Source organism: Choloepus didactylus, chromosome 27 (genome assembly GCF_015220235.1).
Source record: "Choloepus didactylus isolate mChoDid1 chromosome 27, mChoDid1.pri, whole genome shotgun sequence".
Lineage (NCBI taxonomy): Eukaryota > Metazoa > Chordata > Mammalia > Pilosa > Megalonychidae > Choloepus > Choloepus didactylus.
In genome coordinates, this window is record NC_051333.1 from 4,733,645 (window position 1) to 4,752,386 (window position 18,742).

The 18,742-nt window shown below is 37.1% G+C and overlaps 1 pseudogene; it reads left to right on the forward strand.

The window, feature by feature from the left end:
• Nucleotides 1-9,056: 9,056 nt before the first annotated feature.
• On the forward strand, nt 9,057-9,929 carry LOC119521868 (annotated as a pseudogene).
• The last annotated feature ends 8,813 nt before the right edge of the window (nt 9,930-18,742 follow it).

Here is an 18,742-nt window from a genome sequence, read left to right on the forward strand (position 1 = left end):
CTTAGAATTGCAATTCAGGGAGCACAGATTCAGGTAGAAAACTAAATTGGGTCCTGTTTACGGGTGTTCAAACAAGGGTTTTTTTGTTTTTTGTTTTTTTTTTTTTAATTTTAAAAAACTTTTTATTTTGAAATAATTTCAAACTTACAGGACAGTAGCAAAAATAGTACAAACCCCACATAGAGGACCCCAACATACCCCTCACACCCAGAACACAGATCCACCAATTTTAACATGCTGCCACATTCGCCATATCATTCCACCCATCTATTATCCGCATCTATTTATCCACACCTCTATTTTCTGAACATTTGAGAGCAGGTTGCACATATCATATTCCTTGAACACATAATACTTCCATGTACATTTCCTACAAACTATAGTATTTACTTAATCACCTTAAGTGCAGTTATCAAGAAAAAAAATGTAATGTTGATATAAAGCTTCCATTTATATTCCAATTTTTTCTTATGTCCCAATAATGTCCTTTTGGGCCTTTTCTCTCCCTGACTAGATCCCATCCAGGATCATGTATCACATTTGTTATTTACCTCTTTGGTTGCTCTTCCTTACTCTTTTTTTAATTCTGGAAACATACATACAACATAAATCTTCCCATGCTACTACCTCCCAAGCACACCATTCGGTGGGATGACCCACACACTGTTGCAGTGCCCTCCCCACCATCCATTACTAGAACTTTCCCTTCACCCCGCATGGAATCCCTGCACCTATTTTTGATTACCCCCGCCATCGGCCCTGCCCCCACCCCTGGCAGCCTGCACTCTAATTTCTGTCTGAGTTTGCATATTCTCTGATATTTTCTTTGTAGTTACCATGGGACTTAAATTGAACATCCTAAATTTATGACAATCTCATTTGCTTTGATACCAACTTAACAAGTTCAGTAACACTCAGAAACCATGTTCCTATGCCCTTTCACCTCCACCTTTATGTAGATATCATCACAAATTACATGTTTACATATTATGAATCCAAAATGCTTGTTACATTTTATGCATTTGCCTTTTAGGTCTTATAGAAAGTAAAAAGTGGAGTTACAAATCAAAAATACAATAGCACTGGCAGTTCTATTTGCCCATGCTATTATCTTTGTCAGATTTATTTCTTCATGTGGCTTCAGTCTATTGCCTATTGTCCTTTCCTTTCAACCTGCAGAACTCCCTCTAGCATCTCTTGTAGGGCAGGGATAGTGGTGACAAACTCCTTCAGCTTTTGCTTATCTGGGAATGTCTAATCTCTCCTTTGTTTTTGAAGGACAGTTTGGCAGATACAGAATTCTTTGTTGGCAACTTGTTTGCTTTCAGCTCATAAATAATGTCATCTCACTGCCTTCCTGCCACTATGGTTTCCAATGAGACATCAGCATTTTATCGTATTGAGGCTCTCTTATAGTGCTTTCAGAATTCTCTGTCTCTAGCACTTGACAATTTGATTATAACATGGCATGATGTGGGTCTACTTGGGTTTATCCTGTTTGGAGTTCATTTAGCACCTCAGATGTGTATATTCACCTCTCTGGTCAAATCTGGGAACTTTTCATCCACTATTGCTTTGAATATTCTCTCTGCCCCTTTCTCTCTGTCTTCTCCTTCTGGGATTCCCACAATGAGTATATTATAAACCTGATGGTGTCCCACAGGTTCCTCAGGCTTTCTTCAGTTTTCTTCTTTCTTTCTTTTGCTCCTCAGATGGGATGATTTTAATTGTCTTATCTTCAAGTTCACTGATTGTCTCTTCTGCCAGCTCCAATCTGCTGCAGAACCCCTCTAGGGAACAAACAAGGGTTTTTAAAGAAAAAAAGAGGAACGTTACAAACCTGTTTTTAAAGAATTATGATTGGCGGATATTCAAGGCTTTCCAAACGCTCTTTAAGCTGGAACACTTACTAGTTCTTTATCTTGTGGTTGGATTCTGGTGTCCAATGTGCTTAAAATTCCTAGGAATGTTATATCTCGTGGTTTTGCTCATTTCAACAGTTTGTGATAACTGGCTGAGACCCACAGTAGAGGAACTTCCTGAATGGCCTCCCAACTCCATATTAAACCTCCTAGTCATAGTATCTTACATTTTTTGTTGTTGTTGTTCCCACAACTCTCCCTATTTATCAAGATCTTTCACAGAAAGCATTGCTGATCAACATTTGGCATTACTCTCTCTGCCCCAGGAAGCGTCATCCTTGGGAGTCATGTTCCATTTCCCGGGGGATCCTGGTAGTGAATTTATTTGCAGGGCTTGCTTTAGAGAGGGGCCACATTTAAGCAACAATCTTGTTCTCAGAGAGTGACTCTTAGGCATTAATTATAATTAGGTATAGTTTTGCCATGATGAATATAAGATTTATAAGTGCAAGCTTTACAATCAAGATTTTGGTTAATTAGCATGACTGGGGATGGGTAATTGTGGCTGATATTTTTAGGGATGAGATAAGGAGTAAGAAAGTCCTTTCCTCAGGTCTCTGAGACAGTATGTTTTAGTTGAATATGAAGCATTCTGGCCTGTGGCTGATTGGAAATGTTCTCAGGAAACCATCAGAATAAAACAAAAAATTATCTGTGTATTACAAAGGTCTAGGACACAAAAGGCAAAGAATGGCTATGGTTAATTTATTAATGCTTATAATGGTGAAAGATCTGATGAGAGTTCATTATTAAATTTTGCAAATGAGAAGGAAATTTGGCAGTTTCTGTGGCATATAACACTTTTAAGAATACTGAAATTATGCCTGATAATATTATACTGTTGTTTAATATGAGGCAGATCAGTTCTAGGATCTCTTAACAGACAGTGAGGACATTGACATATCTCTAGTAACTTTATATAATTTTTGGAATATGTATATCCATTATATATATATATATATATATATATATATATATATATATATATATATATATAATATTTTATTCATACATATCCAATGAGCAAAAGATTAGAAAATCCCTTTATCAAATAAACCTATCTAGCATCTCTCTTTTTACATGGTGTGATATCCCAGAGTAATAAAAAAAAAGACATTATTTAGCATTTGATTTGAGAAGGAAAAATGTCAAAGGTCGTCAGGAGGTTTGAGCACTTGGTTAAATAGGTTTATAGGTTACTGTGAAACAATACTTGGCCCTCTTCTTACAAGTGACAATAAAAGATTTTAAAAGTAAATATGGGGGATAATTTGATGGTTAAAAAAACACGTTTTTCTTTCTCAAAAGTGAAAAGAATTTTTTCTCTTTAACAAAGACATGATAAAGTCAACAAAAGCATAAGAAGTTATTCCCAGAAAACAGACTCTGTGTTTTACATTGATTTTTCAAAACAAACATTTATAACATCTTACTAAGAACAGACCAATAATCTAAGATGTTCTCATTTTAATAGAGAGAAAGCCAAATTCTAGTTTTGCATCTGTATATTTGATACTAAGGCTCTTGAAAATCTCATAGATAGACCCATCAAATCTCACCTGTGATAACAAGAAATAAAATTATTTTTCTACAAACCTTCTATAACTTTCTATATCCATCAGGATTTGCCCTATATATTCCTCTTTCTCATTCTGTAACAATCAGGCATTTTACTTAAGGACAAAGCTACTCTCCTGTGTCTTTATAAAAACAGATCCTAAATAGCTGACATATTTAAGTTACCAAAATGATCTTGGAAACTCACTATAATCTGACATCCTACGAACAACAATTACTGTTGAAATAAAACTTGTCAGAATAAAGGCCTAATTTGATTAAATGCAAATGTAATTTTTAAATCACTTTAAACATCTACTACTAAACAACTACTACTAAACATCTAATACGAGTTTATTTGATCAGGAAAACTGCTCCTGTTCAGAAAGAATGCATGCCTGTTTTTTTTTTTTTTTTTTTGTGCTTACCATAACTCAGAAGACATAGTTGTTTTACTTTAAAATTAACAAAGTTAAATTAGTATACAAATATAGGCCTTACAGCTTAAAATCTTCAGCCATGACTCAGAGAAAACAGACTCAGAATACAGAAAGAGAAAACACAGAGATATAACACTCACTGGTTTATATAAAAGAGCTAGCTTTCTGTCTTTATGTGTTTATTTTATTTGTATCAGAGTTGTTTATGTTTCTGGTAAAGAGTGTATAATAGAATCATTACATCTTTTAGAACCTTTGGAATATAGGTCAGTGAATGCGCCCCACCACTTGGTGGAATCTGGGAACCTCTCTTTTCAAGTGCACCATCTCAAATGTATCATCTTGTTTAAACTAAAACATCCCCATCTTGGCCACTGAAGTGTCAAGCTATCTTTTCTCTAAAATACAGCCCCATCCTTTTTTAGGGAAGCATGTGAGGAACCTATTTTAAATTGGGATTTTTTTTTTGCCTAGTGCTCACTTTTTTTTTTCCTTTAAAAAAGGATGGTCTTATTTCCAACACCCCTGTTGCATGCAGTATAGACAGCTATTGTCCTTTATATTTCTTCTTTTGGAGCTACCTCTGTTGGATTCTGGTGTCCAATGTCATTAAAGTGGCAATCAGGAATTCTTTATTATTTTTATTTCACCCTTTTGGAGTTGCTGTAATTGTAAAGCCTTTATTTTAGTTGTCTTTTTAATTTTATCCTGATCTAGTGTTCTTTCAAAAGGTTACAATGCCCCTTCAAGTCTTTCAGTAAAAGATGAAGGACACGAGTGAGCATCAAATGTCTGAGACAATCGTTCCTTGTAATCACAGATGAATTCATCCTTTTGTATGTGTGTTTATAAGATTGGATTATTGACCAATCAGGTTGTTTTGGTTTTTTCTTGTTTGTTTTTGTTTTTGTTTTGAGGAAAAAGCCTCGTATGGCACTTACTAAGTGCTTAGCGAATTGGGTGGGCTTTCTGGAAGTATCCCTACCTGTAACCCTTGTAGGATCCCTTATATCATCTTCTGGCTTTGACTATTTAGCTGCTTCAGTCCACTGTGTTTTTTCTCACCAGTCTGAAAGCCATGAATAAATAAAAAAGATCAGGCAATCATGGAAAATAAGCTCCAATTAGAATTTTAAATACCACATTTAAATGTTTGGACACATACTAGGATTGGGAAATTCCTTATAAAAGCCTTGCTCTTGATCATGGATAAAAATTGCTGAGGTGCCATTCTGGCAGTCTCAGAAGGTCTGTTGCTGAATTTTGTTTGGACCTTCTAGGAAGGGGATTCTAACCCTGTAGTCCCTGCCTTTTAATGCACGGCCCTCTAGACCACACATTCCCACCCTTCTCCCAAGCTCCCTTCATTGCCTTCCTCCAATATTGCTCTCCTGCTTTCCTGAGTCCATTTCTGCCCCAGACTCCATCTCCCCTTCTTACCCTCAATTTTTGCCTTGGACCACTCTCTATACCGAGGATCTGCAGACCCCACCTATAATCTGCTTCCCTCATCATGTTCTTTAACCTCTCATAGATATGAAGGCCCTTGTGCCTTTTACTTACCCTGTTCTTTGCATTCCTTCATTCATTAACTCCCCACAATTATTATCCCCTTCATTCCATTGACCCCCAGTACTACTTGTACCCCCAGAATCCAATATTCCCCATACCCTTAAATTCCTTGCACAAATTTCTTCCTTGTTCTTGTAAACCCAGTGGTGCACTTTGACCATTCTGCATCTTGAACCACTCTCTGCCTTTTAACTCTTAGTCCTCTCTCTCTCACTGAATTCTCTATGCCCCCACACCCTCAGTCTCTCCAATCCCTCATCTTATTTGTATGCACCCTATTCCTGTGCCTTCATTTTTATGCCACCCTATCCCACATCCTCACACTATCACTCACTCAATACTCCATCTTTTCTGCTATGTGTCTAGGCCGAAAATGTTCATGCACAGTGCTTATAAGTGTGACATTGAACTTACTGTCCTTTTGTGTTGTTGCACAGTTGGAAGGAGTATAAAGGGTGGAAAAGGACCTTTTAAGGCATTGTAAATCTAGAGATACCACTCTTCTGTCAAAAATAGACACATTGTCCAAATATATGTCTGCACACACTGACTGTGTGGGTGTGATTGAATGTGGTTAGGACTGTATGAATTTGTGTCAGTGTGTGCCCTAGTGAGGGTGTATAAATGTGAGTGTGTATTTTGGTGAGTGTGTGGAAGTGTGAGAGATTGTTATGTATATTGTATATGAGTGTGTACATGTATAAGTATGTGAATGTATGTGACTATATGGTAGGGTGTGCATGCATATGTGTGTTTGCATCTGTGTGTAAATGGGTAACTGTGTGTGTGTGTGTGTGTGTTTGCACATGAACTAGGGCTTGTCCAACACTATGGCTCTAATCTCTGACCAGGATATTGTGGACATTAGATAGTAGACCTGGATCAAATCGTGGATTATTTTTTTTGTAGGAAAAACCAAAGGAATATTTGAACTCATATTTAAAAATTTTTAAAGTTACAGAGGAAATGAGAGTTCATTACTAACAGTTAAATAAATGTGTGTTTATGTATGTAGAGGACTGCAGTAACCAATAAAAGCTCTTCGATTGAGTAAGTAGCATTGTATTATCTGATAGTTGAGAAATTGTAAAATCTGCCTGTTAAACCATCTGATCTTCATGCTCTTATTGTTGAGGGATTCGTCTCTCTTTTATGGATATTCTGTTTAGACTTCTGATTACTACTGGGAGCCAATAATGGGAATGGATATTTTCCAACAAAATTGTGAAAATGAATCAAAATTAATTGACTTTGAGATGTTCAGATGGGTTCCATGATTTCAAATGTAAATTACTGGCACCATATTATTCCTTGTACTTGTATTTCTTTACAAATCCTTCTCAGGCATTTTGCCTGATTCCATTTCTCTGGTCATAACCTAAATGATGGTGAAGCTTAGTGGAAAGATTTGGAAAGAGCTCTACTTTTTGTGGAAGGACTTCTCAGGAAAGCGGAGCATCCAGTGAGATGCACCTACTTCGTTGCCAGTCCCTCATGTCCAGACCTCAGCATTACTTGCTCCCTCCACTGAGACCCTGTCTGCCGCCAGGGTTCATAGAAAAGAAAGAGGCTCTCCCAAACACTCAAAAGTCTCTTTGGAGATGCTAAGTAAGAGCTTATAATTATTTTCTGATAATTAGCAACTCAGAAAAAGTTTTTTGGAAATATTCTCAGGTCCCCAAGCCTTCAGTCTCATTGCTGCTACAGGTAAAATGATAATTGCAGTTCTGTAGGGAAGTGAGGTCAGAGAGTCACAGGCCCTTATCTCGGAGTCAGGCTGCTCCCTCTGACACTTACTGTCCATCATGACTGTCACACTGAGCCCCCTGTCCTGGCAGCAGAAAGGAATAGAGTATTTTTTATGTTAGTCCAAGAGGCAGAGTCTATAAAGAAAGGAAGCATATGAGGAGTTTTTATAAGGAATCATATTGGAAAAAAGGGAATCTTCTGGGGTCAAAACTTGTCCAGTGCCTTATACAGGACAAAGGAATCATTCCTGAGGCCTGAGCTGAGCTGGTTTAGAGAGATGGGGGTTCCCAGCCCAGACACCAGTCCCTGATGGCTCCTAGTGGGATTTAGTGAAATCCTCAGTAACAGTGATTTTTGTTGTGTAATCCAAGTCATAAGAGAATCCAATTTTATAGGTGCTTAAAAGCTTTATTTCTATAATTAATATACTGTTCTGCCAACCTCAAAGGAATCAGAGACAGAATTTTCAGGATTACTAGAGGTGTGAGTGTAACACCTCCATGCTTATGTAAAATGTCAGATGAATCTTCAAGCATCATTTAATCCTATGTAGAAACAGTTTATGTGAATGGCAACTGGTGAGATGGAAATGACTTCTCTAACTCAGTGTATGAAGTGCTTTTGAAGACAGTAATTGTGTCTCTGTTGAAAACATAAGTGGTCTGTTGATTATGGTGAGATTGTTTTCCCTCTTGAATTAGGGTAGCAGCAATTAAGGAAAGCATAACTTTATATTATGGGCTTCAGATAGGAGCTATCATGCTCAAAAGTACCTTGTGATTTTTCTAATATCAACCCAAAAATATACCATTTCAGTTTTTAAAATGCACAAGATTCTATGCCATGCAGATGCCATTTTCCTTATGTGTCTTATATTTTTAATAATATTCTTATCTCATTGCCAGTAGTTTTATTTAACTCATGTATTAGTTAATTGATGAGTATATGAACTGCAAAGAGTAATGCTTTGGTTTCTAGCCTACACTGTATTCTTTTTTTTTTTTTTTTGTAATGTATTAGTGGTTCAAGTCCTGTAATTTAGGGCATGATACGAGATTGTTGAATAATTCCTGAGGTAGACACTGTCATATCTTTTCACCTAGCATAAAAGCAAATGAGTGTTTCTGTTGCCATCCTAATATTGAGTCAATCTTGCTTTCCTTAAATCCAACTTGGTCATGACACAAGTTCCTGTAGTATTTTACTGCAACCAGTTCATCTACATTTTATTAGGACCTGTAAAGCTTTCTTCATAATTAATATTGGCCTCTGGATTACATTTTTATACACTATTGGAAACTTGCTACCACCAAAATGGTAAAGTACTATATCACCAGTGTAAAATCAAATTACAAGGGGTAAAAACAAAACTCAGTCTATATCTGGAATATTGCAAGAACACAACTAAATAGTTTTGTTAGTAGAGCACAGTAAAGTGCCAAGCCGGGTTTAAGTCTCCACTCTGCCCCTAACCAGCATGTGAATGTAGACAAACCTCCCTGTGCTTAAGTTCTCCTTGTCTTTATAACAAGAGCAATAGCAGTGGCCACCTCATAGATTTGTGGAGAATAAGGAAGTTACCACATGTACCATCTTCATAGCAATGATGCATTTATTATAAACACACTTTAAATGTTGCACATTCAACTATCAGAAAACTCTTAATGAACAACAAACTTTAAGTAAATATTTCTTAGTGGGTACTAATGGTAAGTGGAGAAGATTGGATTTCAGTTGACATGTACCCTAAATCTCCTATTTCCATGCAGAATCTTCTGGCTTTCAAGATAAATGTCAGTGCCTGGGAACAGGCAGAATGTCCTCCAGGGATTTGGCAACAGGCTTGGTCTTCCTATCCCAGACAGTTGTTGGAGTCCTGGAGAATTTCTCTCTTCTATACCATTATCTCTTCTTTTATATCACTAGATGCAGGTTAAGGTTCACAGATACGATTCTCAACACCTATTTGTAGCCAACTCCTTGTTCATTCTCACTATTGGAGTCACCAAAACAATGGCAGCATTTGGGTTGAAAGATTTCCTCAAAGGTTTTGGATGCAAACTTATTTACTACCTTTACAGAGTGGACAGGGGTGTGTGCATTAGCAGCACCTGCCTCTTGAGTATCTTCCAGGCCATCACCATCAGCCCCAGGAACTCCAGGTGGGCGGAGCTTAAAGTGAAAGCTCCCAAGTGTATGGGCCTGTCCATATCCCAGTGCTGGCTCCTCTACATGCTGGTAAATATCATTTTTCCTGTATATGTGACTGGCAACTGGAGAAATGATGCCATTAAAAAGAAAAAAAATTTAGGGTACTGCTTTTCTAAACTTCACAACAAAAGTGAAACTTACTGTATGCTGCATTGTTATCATTTCCTGATTCTTTGTGTTTGGGGCTCATGCTCTGGGCCAGCGGCTCCATGGTTTCCATCCTGTACAGGCACAAGCAGCGGGTCCAACACATCCACAGGACCAGCCTCTCCCCCAGGTCCTCCCTTGAGTCCAGAGCTACACAAACCATCCTTGTCCTGGTGAGCACCTTGGTATCCTTTTATACCCTCTCCAACATCCCTCAGGTCCTGCTCTTTTTGGTCATCCCAGTTGGTTGCTGGTGAACATGGCTGCACTATTCACTGCATGTTTCATAACTGTCAGACTGAACCTTCATTCACATAGTCTGAGACTCTAATTTATCCTGGCTCAGCTTTTCCTGGAGAAGGAAAAAAAGATCCCCTAGTTCCATCAGATATATATAAATGGTATTTCTTTGCCCATTTTTCAGTTGCTTGTTCTCTTGACCCTCACAGAACTGTAAGCACAATTATGAAGCTGTCACATATTACAAGAGAGTGGCAGTAAACACACAATACATATTAATATAATATATGTATGATTCCATGCATATGTATGTGTATTTGTGTGTGTTTACATATACACACATACATTTATACACAGTTTATGTTTGTTTTCTCACAATCCATAATTTTTAAAATTTTCTATTAGGAAATGTACAAGTAACACCAATTGCAATGACAAAATGCATTAGCCTGAAAGTCTGTTTTATCTGATTAATATCCATGTATCTGTTTATATTATATATTTTTTCTATTTGTAATCATATTAGGCAATTAACTGTTTAAAAGTACATGAAATATTTTTTCACATTTCTTTAATCTTTATGTTTTTCCATCTCCCTTAAAAAATATCCAATTGAATACAGTCAAATAATCATTTAGTCTAACAAGAAAACCTAATGTGTTTGTTAATTATGGATGTATTTAGAATTAAATTTATCAACTGATTGTCTACTTCTCCTGACCCTTGTACTGTTTTCTTATTTTGTCTGTCTTAACTACTTCTATGTTAATTTTAAAAATAATTCTATATTTTACCCTTCTTCTTTGGGAGCTGTATACAGTATCTTTCAGATTTTAACCTAGAAATTACAACCTACTGTTTAAAACTTAATCACAGTATCAAGTTATTTAATGCCTTTAACTTCTACCTCACAATATAAGGACAATAACATGACACAATTATTTACCGTCTCTCAACATAAAAGAATTTATGATGTTTGAAAATATTTAAGGTACATGCACAAGTCAGAAATGGACAGCTTGGTGAACTTTACAGAACTGAAAAGTATGAAGCTCCTAGATTAGAAACAAAAATATTATGTGAAGCCCCCACTTGAAAAAAACAGCCTGCTGTTAGCCTTGAGGTACATTCTTGCACCCCATCCTTGACAAATATCTCAAGGGTAACCACTCTTTTCACATCTCACAGCATAGATCACTTTCACCTCTTTTATACTTTATATAAATGGAATCACACAGCCTGGTCTCTTTAGTATTGGATCTTTGAAATTGCATGTGTTGTCATGAATTTATCTGTAATTTGCATGTTGTTGTGTATCATTTAGTAGCATTGGTGATTAAATCCCCTTGTGTGAATATCAAACAATTTGCTCATTCTGTTGATGCACATGTGAATGTTTTTCAGTTTGGGGCTATTAGGAATAGTGCTGGATGTAAATTCTAGAAAATGTTTTGCTGACACAGGTATAAATATCTGTTGGGTATGTACATAGTATGGAAATTTTGCATCATAGGTTTACATCTTTTAAACTATAGGAGACACCACCAAACGGTTTTCCAAAAGTTGTATACCAATTTTCACACTCACCAGCAGCGTGTGAGTTTACTGCTATATCCATATCTTTGCCAACATTTGAAATGTTCTGTCATTTTCATTTCTGGTAGGTGTGTGATGGTATCAAGTAGTAGCTTTCTTTGCATGTCCTTGCTGAGTAAAGAAGTTGAACACTTTTCACATGTTTATTAGCCATTGAGTAAAATCTTTTTTCAAGTGTCTGCTAGTTCATTTTGCCCATTTTTCCTATTGTATTATCTTTTTATTTTTTATGGATCTGTAAGTCTTCTTTGTATATGATGGATTGGAATACTTTCTTGGTGCCCCTTCACCCTTTCCCCCTAACTCATTCTCTCTCTCACTGTCTAGTGTCTTTTGATGAAAAGAATTTCTTAATTTTATTTTAATCTATTTGTGATATTGTCCTTTATGTTTTGTTTTGTTTAAAAATCTTTTCCTATTTTAAGACCATGGAGTTCCCCTCTGTTTCTTCTAAAAACATAATTTTTATCTTTAAAATTTAGATCAGGAAACAATTCATTTTCAATTTGTTGTATTATGTATAGGATTTAATTTTTCCCAGTGACCTAACAAATTTCAGTTTATTCTGAAAATGCCATAGTATTTTTTTCTTTTTTGTTTGCTTTCATTGCCTCACACAGTTTAACCTTACCTCACCCTTGGAGCTGACTTTTCTGTGATGTCTGTATATATCACTTCCTGCATCTTCCAGTCCTTAGCAACCTCATTGCACCACACAACTAAGTTAGTTTACTTGTCAAAAATTTTCAATGGGCCTTTTTTTTTTTTTTTTTTTTTTTGGAGGATTGATTATTCCCATTTTAAAGGGAAAATTACACCCTATTGGGAGAAAATTCTCCATGGGTGTCTCATGTTCTTTTTTTCTTTTCCTTTTTTCTTCATGTCTTGTATCAACTTCTGTTCCTATGTTTCAAGAACTTTTATATAACAAACGGCCTTGGGGGTGGTGGTGGCAGCAGTGTCTCTAAACCACAGGCGAATTAATTACTTGACCAATATCCCAGAGGTCATGTATCCCTCTGAGGAAATGTTGGGCAGCTTTCTTGTAACATATTTTAAGGGATTGTGGTTTCTTCACCTTGAGTTTAAACAACTGTAATGCAATTCCACTGCCTATGCAGCATCTTAGAAATGGGAAAAATGGGAAAAGAAGGAAATAGTGTAACTGTGAAACTCTGTAGATTAACCTTGACTTTTCATGTGCTTCTCGGCTCATCCTATGTGCTGCTCCAACCCAACCTGCTTGCTTCCTGGGCCCAGAGAGCCCTGCCCTGCAGGGGATCCCTTCCATGAGGCTCACAACCCTTCCTTCTTGTCACAACCCTTGGGAAAGATACGGGGGGATGTCAAATATATCCTTGAGAAAGGGGTGAGTCTGTCTGAGACAGAGCAAGGGAGTGTGTAGTTTTGGAAATCGGGGCAGCTTGGGCACCATCTGCCAAAGGCAGTCGTTGGGAGACTGGACCAAGGAAGGGCAGGAGGCACAGACACCAAGGGCAGCTGTGGAGAAACTGGGCAAAAGACCTAGTTGCCACCCCAGCAAGGGTCAGGTGGGGAGACAGTGGGCAAAAAGACCTCAGCACCACTAAATTAGGTGAGCAGACTTGTATGCAGATAGACCCTCCAGTACCACCTCCCAGCATTTAACATTGCAAAGTTAAAAAGGGGCAGCTTTGCTTTGGTCATGATTCAGGTTACTTTTTGGTTATGAGAAAGTGTCTCTCTAGTTTCAAACATTCCAAAATAATGCCTATGTAGCAGCATTGTACTAGAAGCTTCAGCTGATGGTCTGAGACCTGCATAAAATTTCTAAGGAGATAGTCACAACTCATCTGCAGGACTGTGACACCATGTTGATCATACCGCATGTTTACAGAGGCCAGGGTTTAGGAGTTTCTGGATAAGATAATTGGAGGTTCTGGGATTTTTCATCCCTGACCCAAGAATAGTTTGGGCAGGGAAACTTTGCCTCATTCAGGAAGGGAAGATAGTTAGGAGCCAGGTAGAGAGTTGAAAATGTGTTCTCTGCATTTTGAGGGGTGGGTGGTGTAGGTACCTTACCTTCCTAAGAATTCTAAAGGTCAAAAGGCCATCAGGAGGATCCCCTGTCTGCAGAATAGTAGGAAGAAACTGGAGGCCCAGGATTTGCCAGCACAGAGAATGTGCTACCCTTTCCCATGTGACTGCCATGGACCACACACAATAGAGAGCTCAAATGTGGTCTTAGATCTTGTCCAACTTACCCACCTGACACTTCATTGGCCCTTTTTCTCCCTTAAAGGCACTGCACATCATTTGCCTGTAAGCTGTCTGACTTACAGACCATCTATCACCTTCTTTACCATGGACACATGCCTTTGGGCAATTCACGCACAAGGAGGCACTGTCAAGGACTGGAGAAGGAGGTCTGGAGAAGGACTGGAGAAGGATGTGTCAGGCTATGGTTCCCTCCCCTGCTGATGGCTGTTGGGCTCAGGTAAATCACCTTCCTCATGTTGTCCCTGTAGCCCTGGGAGGGGTGTGTGTGTTGTGGAGATCAGCTTCCAGCTGGGACTAACCTCTGCATTGCATCAACATTCCCTGTGAGTGAAACACCCAGAGTAGATTGTTATTCCTCACTGGTCCTTGACAAAAGAAAGGTACCTAGAATAATTTGTCTTATAAATAATTTTATCTTAAATTTAATGAATTAAGATATGTAAAAATTCTGGTAAAGATGATCTTGTTTAGTTTTATTGTGTATTATTCTAAATGTCATATTTCCACATATTTTGATTCAATTATATAACAGGCTTTATTGAAGTGTGGTTTATTGAGATATAATTTATATCAGTAAAATTCACACATTTTAGGTGTTCAGTTCTAAGAGTTTTGAGAAACATATGTAGTCATGTAACCACCACAATCTAAGTACAGAGCTTTTTCAGTACTCCAAATATTTCTGTTCTCTTTGAAATAAATAACCTCCCCTCACATCACAACCTGGGAAAGTTTGATAGGATTTCTTTCTCTATATCTTTATATTTTTCAGAATGTCACATAAATAAAATCATGTAGTATATGGCATTTTGAAACTTTTTTCTTTCACTCATCATAATACCTTTGATAGTCCCTCGTGTTGTTGCATATATTAGTTTCATTTTATTGCTGAGTATGAATTCATTGTATAGATTCATCACTTAGCTTAGACACCCATGAGATTAAATTCATGTGTCAACTTAGCTGTATTATGGTGTCCAGTTGTTTGGTCAAGGAAGCACCAGCCCTATTGTTACTGTGGGAGTTCAGGTGGATTTACACCATTAGTCAGTTGATTGCACTACCACTGACTATGTCTATAATTAGAGATGAGAGGAGTCTGCTCATCCAATCAGTTGGAAACCTTAAAGCAAGAATTGAGGATTTCAGCAGTCAGAAAGAAGAATTTCTATCTCTATATCAAGCAGCCAGCGTCTCCTGGGGAATTCAACTTACTTCATCAAGTTTCCAACTTGCAGCCTGCCCTACAGAATTCAGACTTGCCAATCCCCATGGTAGTGTGAGCCAATTTCTATAATTTCTGAATAATTTCATACACAGCGTATCTATATATGTCTCTGGAGAACCCCGAGTATCACAGTGAATTCGTCATCAGTCAGTTGTTAGACATTTGATACTTTTCCAACTTTGGAGACACTTCTATGATGCCGTAAGCATTTACTATAGGTCTTTTCTGGATGGATAAATTCCTGTTTATTATTATTAAATATAAATATTATAGATATGCTAAAATTGTATCTTTTGCAATTTTTTAACTCTGTAGATTAGAATTTTAGATTCCATCTAAATCAGGTCACAGAGTTTTACAAAACACTTTAGATGGTACAAAAACAAAACATTTGAGGCCTCCTGATATATCACAAAAACTAAAAATTTTCTCATGAGAAAAACTGGTTGATTTAGAAACCTGTCATAATCAGAGGATTAGTAGCACTATTGTACCAGTAGTCCCATATGAACTTTCTGGATCCTTCTTATCTGATTTTTATTCAATAACCTTTGCAGAGATAAATAGCTTGGATTAATTAGGAGGTGAGAAACAAAGGAATAGCCTTTATTAACTCCCCAGTAGCAGGAATCAGGTTGGATATGGCAAATATATGGCATGGGCATATTAATTACTGTCTGTATTGCTTGCTAGATGAGGAAATTAACAATACCCTCTGGAGTTTTTTTATCCCACTTTAAATTAAAGTGGAGATTAAAAGGTCAACAGCATAAAATAAATATTTTCTGAATGTACCTCTAAATTCTCCTTATCCAACATAAGAAGATCCTTGAAAGCATGCAAAGGTATAATACATGATAAATCTAGATTAGTGCAAATAAGGAATGGAGAGGAGGACAGAATGAAACTTTTATTACTGGAGTGGAGTAAGAGGTATCAGGATGAATGCATATACACCCAGAGTTCCATGGATCCAGAAATAATTATACAACTTTGTAAATATATATTTTCTACCTCTGTCTGCTTAGAGGGCTTAAAATCAGTGACAGCCAGTAGCAATGAATACTTTGAGAACACAGAACCTTACCTCGAATACCATTGTTTAATCAAAGGCTTCTTGTAGAAATTAAGGAAGGGCTTAAAAAACTGAAAGATTGGGGATATATCAAAGGGACCAAGATCTAATGTGAAAGAATTCCTAATGAACAAAGCAGGAAAAATTTGAGCAACAAAATAAATAGAATGGTATTGGACAATAGCACAAAGTATAAAATAAATATAGGTATTCACTAAGGTGGATAAATGATTTAATAAATGAATAATTGATGTTTCTTCCTTATAGGAAATCAAATAGACACTTAAACCATAGGAAGTGAACTTAAGTCAACTCCTTCCACCCCGTCTTCCCCCTCTATACTCTACATGCTTGGTGCTTCAGCTGATCAGAGTAACTGCAACTTCCTTCTAAACAACAGAGTAGTATTGAGAAACAGTAAATTTATAGTGGAGTAACCTGGCAAACTCTACCTTAACCAGTTGATCAGTTATCATCACTAGTTATAAATTATGTTAATTGCATGAAACCCCAGATATGATATCATTGGGAAATGAAACATAGCCCCTCAAAAGGAATGTTCAGGTCCCAACCCCTGACCCTGTGGGTGTGAACCCATTTGTAAATAGGACCTCTGAATATGTTATTAATTAAGGTGTGCCCAAACTAAATGAAGGTGAACCTTAATCCTACATGGCTGAATTCCTTATAAGCACAGGAAATTGGGCACAAAAAGAGATGCTATGGGAGCAGCCAATGGAACCTGGAAGGAAAAGAAGACATTGCCATTTGATGGGAAAGTCAGGAAATCCCAAAGATTGATGGCCAGCCAAATATACTGACCCCAGGAGGAAGCAAGCCTTATGGTACTGAAATCATGAGCCAATAAATTCCTATCATTAAGCCAACTAATTATATGATATTTGTTTTAGCAGCTGGGAAAGTAAAATCTATATGATGTCATGAGATGTAATATTCTCCCTAAAAAAAAAAAAAACGGAAATCCAGTTTAATCATGAGAAAAACATCAGCCAAGCCCAAAGTTAAGGGCTTTCTAAAATGTCCTGACCAGTATTTGATCAACCTGTGAAAATGTGAAAACAAAGAAAGCTGAGAAACTCTCATAGCACAGAGGAGACTAGGGAGAACTGATGGCTAAATATATGGTATCCTGAATTGGGTCCTGGAAAAACAAGGAAAAGGACATTCGTGTTAAAACTGGTGAAATCTGGATAAAGCATAAAGTTGATTTAGTAGTAATGTACAAATTCTGGCTTCCTAATTTTGACAAATGTACCATGGTAATGTAAGATGTTCATATCTCAAGTCAACTGGGTGAGGGGTAAATACATTTTCTTTGCAAATTTTCTGCAAATCTAAAATTATTCCCAAATAAAACTTTTACCTTAAAAATTTTTATGGTTTATAATTTAAGTACTGCACAGAGTTTCATTAAAAATATTTTCTATGTTTGCATTAATATATAGGCTTTTTTTCTTTTTGAGGGTGTCCATTTTGTTTCCTTGTCGAATTCAAAAGCAATAAAATTCCTCATTAAAGAACCTGGTTCATGTCTTTCGCTACTTCTCTACTGCTCCAAGGTTGATGAAGAACCCTCCATAAACTTGGTTCTTGAAATTAGAAGCACAACAGAACAGCCTGAAACCTCTTCTCTCCACAGCCATGTTTGCCAAGGCTTAATACAAAGCAATCAACCTTCTAAAATCCCCAAACCCATTCAATTTTTGTAAGACAACAAATCTCTACTTACTTGTTTCTCATCTCATGCCCTTCTTTGTTTTCATGCAGTTCATTTTTCCAGTGTTTACCTGAAAATATTTTAATACTTGAATCTTTTCATAAGCCTTGTATCAGTTCCCTAGGGTACTATAACAAATGATCACAAACTGGACAGCTTAAAACAACAGGAATGTATTTCCTCACAGCTCTGGAGTCTAGAAGTCTGACATTAAGGTGTTGGATGGGCCATGCTTCCTTGGAAGGCTCTAAGGAAGATTACTTCCTTGCCTCCTCCTAGCTTCTGGTAGTTGTTGGTAATCCTTGGTCTTCCTTGGTACATCACTCCAACCGCTGCCTCCACTGTCACATGGGGTTCTCCCTGTGAGTCAGTGCCCAAATTTCCCTCTTCTTATCAGGACCCCAGTCACATTGAATTAGGACCCACCCTGATCCAGTATGACTGAACTTGAGTGCGTCTAAACAGAATCTATTTCTAAAAGGGTCACATTCACAGATTCCACGTGGACATGAACTTGGAGGGGTGCTATTCAGCCCTCTTCGTGCAATATCATATTTCAAATGATCACCATTTTTCTTAGTATATAAAGTACAAAACTGAGAACCTGGCTTCCAGTTTCTTCAATAAAATCAGCCTGTTTATTCCTCCAGCTTTATCCCTGGTAACATATATTATAATGCAGGGCCATGCCCCTTTTCCCCTGTTTCTGAAAGGGCCATCCCAGATGCTGGTCCCAATTTTATAGAACTACCCTTAAAATTCCAAGCTCAATTATATCTTTGGAAAATTTAGCATCCAGGATTAAAATTTAGGTAACCAAGACAATGCCAGTTTTTCCACATTATTTCAGGATTAACTTTCATTATTGCATAGAGACTGAACTTCTCTACTGCAACCCTTATTAAAATATAATTATAACAAATAGTTACATAATTACATAATATTTCATTTATTGTTGCTTCTATTATTTAATATATACCAATGGGACAAATTCTCAGTCTGTCTTGT